The 7717-nt window shown below is 40.5% G+C and overlaps 1 protein-coding gene across 1 annotated transcript in view; it reads right to left on the minus strand.

Annotated features, from left to right (window-relative positions):
* The window catches only part of TBX5 (T-box transcription factor 5), an 80819-nt gene that overhangs the window by 53155 nt on the left and 19947 nt on the right, over window positions 1-7717 (minus strand).

A 7717-nucleotide genomic window follows, 5' to 3' on the forward strand; every position in this document is an offset into this window, starting at 1 on the left:
AGACCACCTCGGTTCCCTATTGCTCTATCGATCGAAAAGGGCCGGACTGATAATAATAATAATTCTTATTTATAATTAAAATCATTTCTATTCCCGCTTTTCCGTGGCAGGCAACCAAAGCGGCTGCCAACAAAACCCTCCCTATCCAATATGTGCACGGAACTTGCATAATATGAACCGCCACAACCCCATTCCCTTCAAAGAACCCCACACTTTCTTTGGAGGGGAATGGGGGTGTTTGGCCGCGGTTCATTTCCAAGGGACATGTTCAAAGAGGGGTGCCTTACCCTCACACTTCCAGGGAAAAATAAAAGTGGGGGGGGACTATTTGGCCTTCGCTGCCCTTGCTCTATCTCTGCGGAGAAGGTTTATCGGGGTCGCTTGGCCCTTTTTTGCGAGCGTTGACTGGACACGAGTTTAGCCCCGGAGTTCGGGTTGCCATCTGGCGTCACGACCCGCTTCTTGGGAACCCCCAAGGAATAGATCCAGGGGAAGCCGGGGGGGGAGCCTGGGAATAAGGATTCCTTCTACCCCCCCCAGTACATTCAGATGTCTCTTGGCTTGCAAACGTTAGAAGCGCTAGAATTGGAAAACGACCCCAAGGGTTCCCTACGGGTTCCCCAAGGGCCATCCAGTCCAGCCCACATGCCATTGCAGGAATTCTCATCAAAGCATCCCTGGCGAGGCTATCCGCCTCTGCTCCACTGCCTCCAAAGAAGGAGACTCCAAGCATCGGTATTTCCACTGTGAACAGCCCTTCCTCTCAGAAAGTCTCCTAAGGTTGCGCTGGAGTCTCTTTGCCCGGCAGTTGGCCTCATTGCCCCATGGCTTATTCTACAGCAGCAGAAAACAAGCTCGCTCCATGGGATGGAGCAAAAAAAGGGGGGGGGGGGGGCCGGGGGCTTCTTTCTCGCTGGGCCTCCATACAATGCCTTCTTTTCAAGGCCGCGCAGTGGCATGGCGGGGGGGCTTGTTTGCCTTCCAATTTCCCCCCTTTTCTTCTCCAAAGGGCGATTAATGGGCTGCAAAGCGGAGAGTTCTTGGGGTGGCATGACGGAATAGAGAGAGTAAGAGAGAGAGTAGAGACGAGAGATGGAGAGAGAGACGATTACATGGGGTTTTCATCGAAGCAGCGAAAAACAAACAATCACCTGGAAGCAGCACGCCGCAGCACGGGTTCTTTCTTTATTTTGGCCTCCACACCCCTCATGGGAACTGGTGTTCCCACCTGTGACTCTAGAACTGCTAGGCAATGTGGCCAAGTTCAATTTTCATCCCCCCCAAACCAGATTCAGTGCGAGAAAATATATATATATATAATCTATATATATATACACAATACACACACACCACCACAATACACATCCATAAAAGGGAGGAAGTGAAGACGGAGAAGGAAAAAAAAAAAAAAGACGGAGAATGCGAGAAAGAGAGGAGGATAGGAAGGGAGGGAGGACGAGAAGGAAGGAAGGAAGGAATTAGGGGGAGGGTACGGGAGATAACAGAAAGAGAAAGAGAAAGAAGAAAAGAAAAGGCGGGAAGCAAGGAGAAGACAGAAAGAAAGAAAGGAGACATGTGGTTGATTTTCGAATTCTGGAGCACTTTTTCCAAGCCGCCCCCCAAAACACTGGGACGAATGTATATGGGTTCTTTTCTCTCTGTTATGTTAGCCTAAATATGTCGGTTCCGTAAACACATAGCTATGTGTATATGTCACTATGTACTTATTAGCCTATTATGTTAGGGACTCTATAGACCCTATAAATTTGGACTTATCTTAGTTATGTTATGTATTATCTATATATATATATATTATATATATATATATATATATATCATACAGCATACCAGTATACGATTATGTATCTAATCTTATATTTATTCGGCCCAAATGTATAGGTTCCACATCTGTCCCACACACATTTACTATGTGTTGCCCGGGTCTTGCACTGCAGGAGGCAAGAGCGTTTGACTACGGTCATATACTCGAGATATCAGCAATGAGAGAAGAGGCATATACACACATTAATGTATACAATACGAAGAGAGAGAAAAATAAACCATATGTGTGTGTGTGTGTGTAATATATACATATACATATATCAGGAGAAAAAGTTCACACAACAACACACACCCAAATTACAGTACATAGACAGAAGTCATATAAAAATATATGTCTTCAAAGCGAGCGAAAGAGAGAGAAAGAGTCCTATTACAGTGTTATATATTTTATCTATGTATATATGATCTATATATATATATATATATTATCTATCCGAGAGAAAGAGAGTCTATACAGTGTGTGTGTGTTGTGTGTGGTATATATTAGATATTTATCCGCGAGAGAGAAAGAGAGGAGTCATCTATACAGTGTGTTTTATATATACTGTATATCAGGAAAGAGAGAAAGCGAGTCATAACATACATATATATCTATGTATGAGTATATATCAGAAAGAGGCGTCATATATTACAGTCTCTCTCCACACAACACACTCCATATATATATATATATATATATATAATATTATATATTATCATCTATGAGCGAGAAAGAGAGTTCCTGTTGGACGGGCGTCGATCGAGCTCGGCTTGCTTCCGACGGAGCCAAGGCAATCCGATTTCTTTGGGGAGCGGATCCCCGCTTAAGCCAACGTGGTTCCTGCCCCAAGTTCGGTCTCGTCGCTTTTCTGGGCGGGGCTTCCTTTTCCAAAGACTTTCCTTAAGCTTCCTTTTGGCACAGGAACCCAAACGACCCTTTTCTTTGGAGCGAAACAAGTCACTTTGGCCGAAGTGGGAAGAAGTCTTTTCCTTCCACTTTCTCCTTTATTCAAAGGAGGGCGGTTTCTTTTAATTTCATGTTACTTTCATTACTTTATTATCTGGATTCATTTTATTATCTCCCGGGTTGACTTGTGCATGTGGCTTCCCTTGCTCATCTTTAGGTTTGGGAATAGAAGAGTATGAAATGGGCTTCCCCTCTCTTTCCCCCCAAAATGGAAAATGGGTGGTTTAATAATTTTAATGATCGTTTTATTTTTTAAAAAATTAAAGGAGCTTTGATTTAATTAACGATAATAAATTGAAAATAAAAAAACAAAAATAAACTTAAAAATTAAATTAAAAATTAGTTAATTTAATTTAATTTCGTTTTCTTCTCTGCCCCGACCTGATGACGTAGGACATAAGTAAGGAATAGGCCTCTCTAGATAAGGAACTCGTTGCCTTCTTAAAAGCTTTTAGGGGGGTTGTTCTCTGGAGATGGATATGACGGAGAAGCAGTCTCTCTCCCCCCCCCCCTAAAATCATTTTTTAAACATTTTTAACAATTATATTCTAAATCTAATTTAATTTAATTTCTCTGGCTCCTAAGGGAGGAGTTGGGCTTCCCTGCTTCCCTCTCTAGGAAGTAGTACGGAAATAGGAAAAGTGCTTCCCACTTGTTGCCTCTTTGGGAGATGCTTGAGGGAAGCAGTCCTCTTTTCTTCCCCCCACAGTGGCTTGCAGGGTGTACACTGAGTTTGGATCCTGTATCCATCGGAACCAAATAATCTTCGTCTGGATCCACAGAGAAGGGTATATATTTGTCATCGTGGGAGACTGAACCGCCACATCTCGCATGAAGTGGCCCGGGGCCCGGGACGGAAGGGGCGAAACGAGAGAAGCCAGCGCCAGCCCCGCGGGCCGCCCCGGAAGAGTGGGGGACGAGTGAGACTGGAGGAAGGAAAAAGGGGGGGGGGGCGCAAGCCGAGGATGTCGGCGCGGTGTGATTTAGAAGACTTACACGGAAGTGTGGAAGTGGTCATGGGAAGGGATGGTGGGTTGGATGTTTAATTTTAAATGGGAAATTCAGTAAAGTGTTATTTTAACTGGAAGGAAGGTGAATTGATTGGTTAAGGTGCTACTTACTTTAATTTTATTTGTAATTGTATTTTTTATGTTGAGGAAGTTGGTGAGTTAATTTTAATTTTATTTTTGTGTCAAGGTTTTAATTTATTTTTTATTTTAATTTTACTTAGTTTTTATTTTTTATTTTACCTTCATTTATTGTTACTCGTTAATTTTTAATTTAGTTTTTATGTGTTATTTAATTTAACTTAATTTTAATTTTAATCTTATTTATTTTTCTTTTTGATTTTTAAATTTACTTTAGTTGTGCTTTCAATTTTACATTTAATTTTATTTTTATTTTCAATTTTACATTATTATTTATTTTTAATTTTCATGTAATTTTATTTTTATTTCACTTTGTCAAATTTATTTTTACTTTTATTTTTATTTTTAATTTAATTTACTTTTAATTTTAATTTCCCCCCCAACTGAGTTGCCTCTTGAGAAAACTCATTTTATTTAATACTTTTTCTTCATTTCATTGTTAAAATCACAAATCTACCATCATCACCACCAACAAACAAATCCAAGCAAGAATATTTCCAGTTAAATTAGATTAATTTTTTTATAATTATATATTATTATATACTCTTTTGTCCCCTAAAATCCAAACTTCCTGAATCGCCCTTCTTTGTTGAATTGGACATTGTTCTTTGCTTTGTGCCTTAAAACCGATCTCTGTCTTAGAACGTGATATTATTATATAGTTTCTTAGTGGAAAGGTCGCATTGCAAGCCCCAAACGCTGGCTTAAAACAAACGATCCAGAGTCCCAACGCACTGGAGACATACTCCCGGTTTGAGACCGCATTAAATGTGCTGTCCCATGTTAGGAATGCCCACTTTTGGAACTCGGCGGAACTTTGTTCTGGGAATTGAAAAAGTCTACAAACCTTGCCCCGATGCCAAGGTTTTGCAAGGAAACGTGGCTCAGGAATAGGACTTGGCAAAAAAGCCTCAAAGTAGTTGGAATAGGTCTACTCTTGCAACAATTAGTGACAATAGGTTTACTCTAGTTTGGGTTCACCCATAAGAATGTCGTGTGTTTCGGGGACTTTTGCTTCTGGGAGGACTTCCTAGGGACCAAATGTCCCCATCTTTCCATCTTTTTTTCTTTTCTTTTCTCATTTGCAATCCTCTCCTATCTATCATCCTATCTATCTATCTAATCTATCTACTATCATCTATCTATTCCCTTAAAGTGAATTTCTACCAGGCAGTAGCTTTTTCATATGAAACCCTATTATAGCCCCTCTGAGTCCCAGTTCTGGGGAAAGAACGGGTAGGTTGTGTTGTGTTATTATTTATTTTGTTGTTTCATCCAATGCATTCCGCGGAAGTAGCCTGACTGAATTCTGCAAAAACCTTCCTGCTACCAATTTCTTGCTTTCAGTTAGATTCAACGGTGCTGCAAGGTTCTTTTTACGTACTGATTCTATAGACTAACATGGCTATCTCTTTGACTAATAATAATAATAATAATATAATACTCATAATAATACTAATAATAATACTGGCCGACCAGAGCAGACCTATTGAAGCAATGAAATTTCCTTATGGGTTGATTCATTCAGCCCACAGTTGAGTCAGGGTCTACTCTCGTTGGGACTAACATCTATATATTATATATATATATATATATCGTTATGATATAGCTAGATATAGCATTATATATTATATATGTGTATTGTGTTGTGGCGTTGTGATGTGTATAATATATATATAAATATTGCGTATTGTTATATCTATTAACTCTATATTAACCCACAGGATTGAAAGCCATTCTCATTTTCTGTATATTATAAAACCTTCTAGGTGCTATTGTATATCTATAATACACACACACCACCACACACCAAGGATTGAAATCCATTGTTCTGTTATATAAATTTATTTAATCTTCTCAAGTAGGCAAATATATATAACCCAGAGGACGAAAAGCCACTGTTTATGATATATATATATATATATATATAGTATCTAACAATGGTTTTCATCCTGGGTGTTTGTATATATTTCCTACCGAAGAAAAGTTAATACATATACCTATAGTCTGTTTGTCTGTCTGTCGTCTGTCTGTGTGTCTTCCCAAAACAAAATGGAGGATTGTTGTTGAGTTGTATGGATTGTTTATTGGAAGCCGCCTCGAACCTGAACGGAGAGGCGGGGTAAAAATAAAGTTGTTAGTATTGTTGTTGTTGTTATTGTTGTTCAAGGGTGTTGGAGGAATTCAATTCTGGGAGGGAAACCAGGGACCCCTCTTAGATCCGAAGATTTATTTCGTTTGTGGGGGAGGAGGTATGGGTTCAGGACCCTAGCTCTCACCAATATGGATGAGGTGATCCTTTCACACTAATAATAGTAATACTACTACTAATACTAGTACTAATAATAATATAATACCACTTCTGAAGTTCCTTCACACTAATAATACTAATACTAATACTACCACTAATAATAATATCGTACCACTTCTGAAGTTCCTTCACACTAATAATAGTAATAATAGTAATAATACCAACGCTAATAATACAATGCCACTTCTGAAGCTCCTTCACACTCATAATACTACTAATACTAATAATAACAACACTAATAATACAATGCCATTTCTGAAGCTCCTTCACACTCATAATACTACTAATACTACTACTAATAATACTACTAATAATATAATGCCATTTCTGAAGTTCCTTCACACTCATAATACTACTAATACTAATACTACTAATAATAATATAATGCCACTTCTGAAGTTCCTTCACACTCATAATACTACCAATACTACTACTACTACTACTACTACTAATATAATGCCACTTCTGAAGTTCCTTCACACTCATAATACTACTAATACCAACAGAATGCCACTTTTGAAGCGCCAGGGTTGCAAAACTTCTTCTCGTCGCCGGGTGTTGGGAGTTGTTGTGGTCGGGAGTGGTTGCTTTAATGGTTCCACCAAGAGGAACACATGTTAGGCTTGAAGCAGGTTCAGGGCATCGCTTGTAAATCACATCACGTTTACGACTTGGAGCAGGAAATGCTGAGTAAATGAGGAAAGGGGCTGCGGAGGGGAAAGAAGGAGGAGGAGGAGGAGAGAGGGGCCAGGAGGAATGGGGAGGAATTGTGTGTGTGTGTGTGTTTTTCTCCCCCCCCCCCCCCCCTGTCCCCCATCTCTAGGATTAAAGGCCTGGGACCCTCCCTGGCGCCCAGTGGCGTGTTCTCCATCAGGAGTCCATAAGACACATCAGGAAAAATTTAATCACTAGCAAACCAGACCTTGGCTTAAAAGGGAAATCGCCCTGGCCCTCCCCTCCAAGCTCTGATCTCCCCCCCAGCGACCCCCAACCTTGCCCCCCAAACCCTCCATTGGCCAAGGCAGCAGGAGGAGGAGATCCCCTGGAGGCAAGGGGGAAGGAAGGTCTAAGTCGGATGGGGAAAGCCGACCCAACTCTCTTGGCTCGCCTGATCCGAAGGAAACGTCAAAAGAAAGGGGTTTTGCCCACGATCTGGTTCTTCAAAGTGACCCTCACCCACCCCACTTCTCACACTCTCCCAAGAGCAACCACAACAGGCAGATACTGGGCTGTGGAGAAACCTTGCACCACCTCTTTTAATAATAATAATAATAATAATAATAATAATAATAATAATAATAATAGAGAGAGACCTTGCAGCGCCTTTGAGATTCCCTGGAAGAAAGCAGTTGGCAGCAGGAGCTTCCCAAGGCTTCAGTCTCCTTCCTCAGAAGTATCGGATGAGTCTCAAAAGTGCTGCAAGATCTCTCCAGAGACTGAGTCTACAGACTAACACGGCTATATCGTTGG

The sequence above is a fragment of the Sceloporus undulatus genome, chromosome 10 (assembly GCF_019175285.1).
Source record: "Sceloporus undulatus isolate JIND9_A2432 ecotype Alabama chromosome 10, SceUnd_v1.1, whole genome shotgun sequence".
NCBI lineage: Eukaryota > Metazoa > Chordata > Lepidosauria > Squamata > Phrynosomatidae > Sceloporus > Sceloporus undulatus.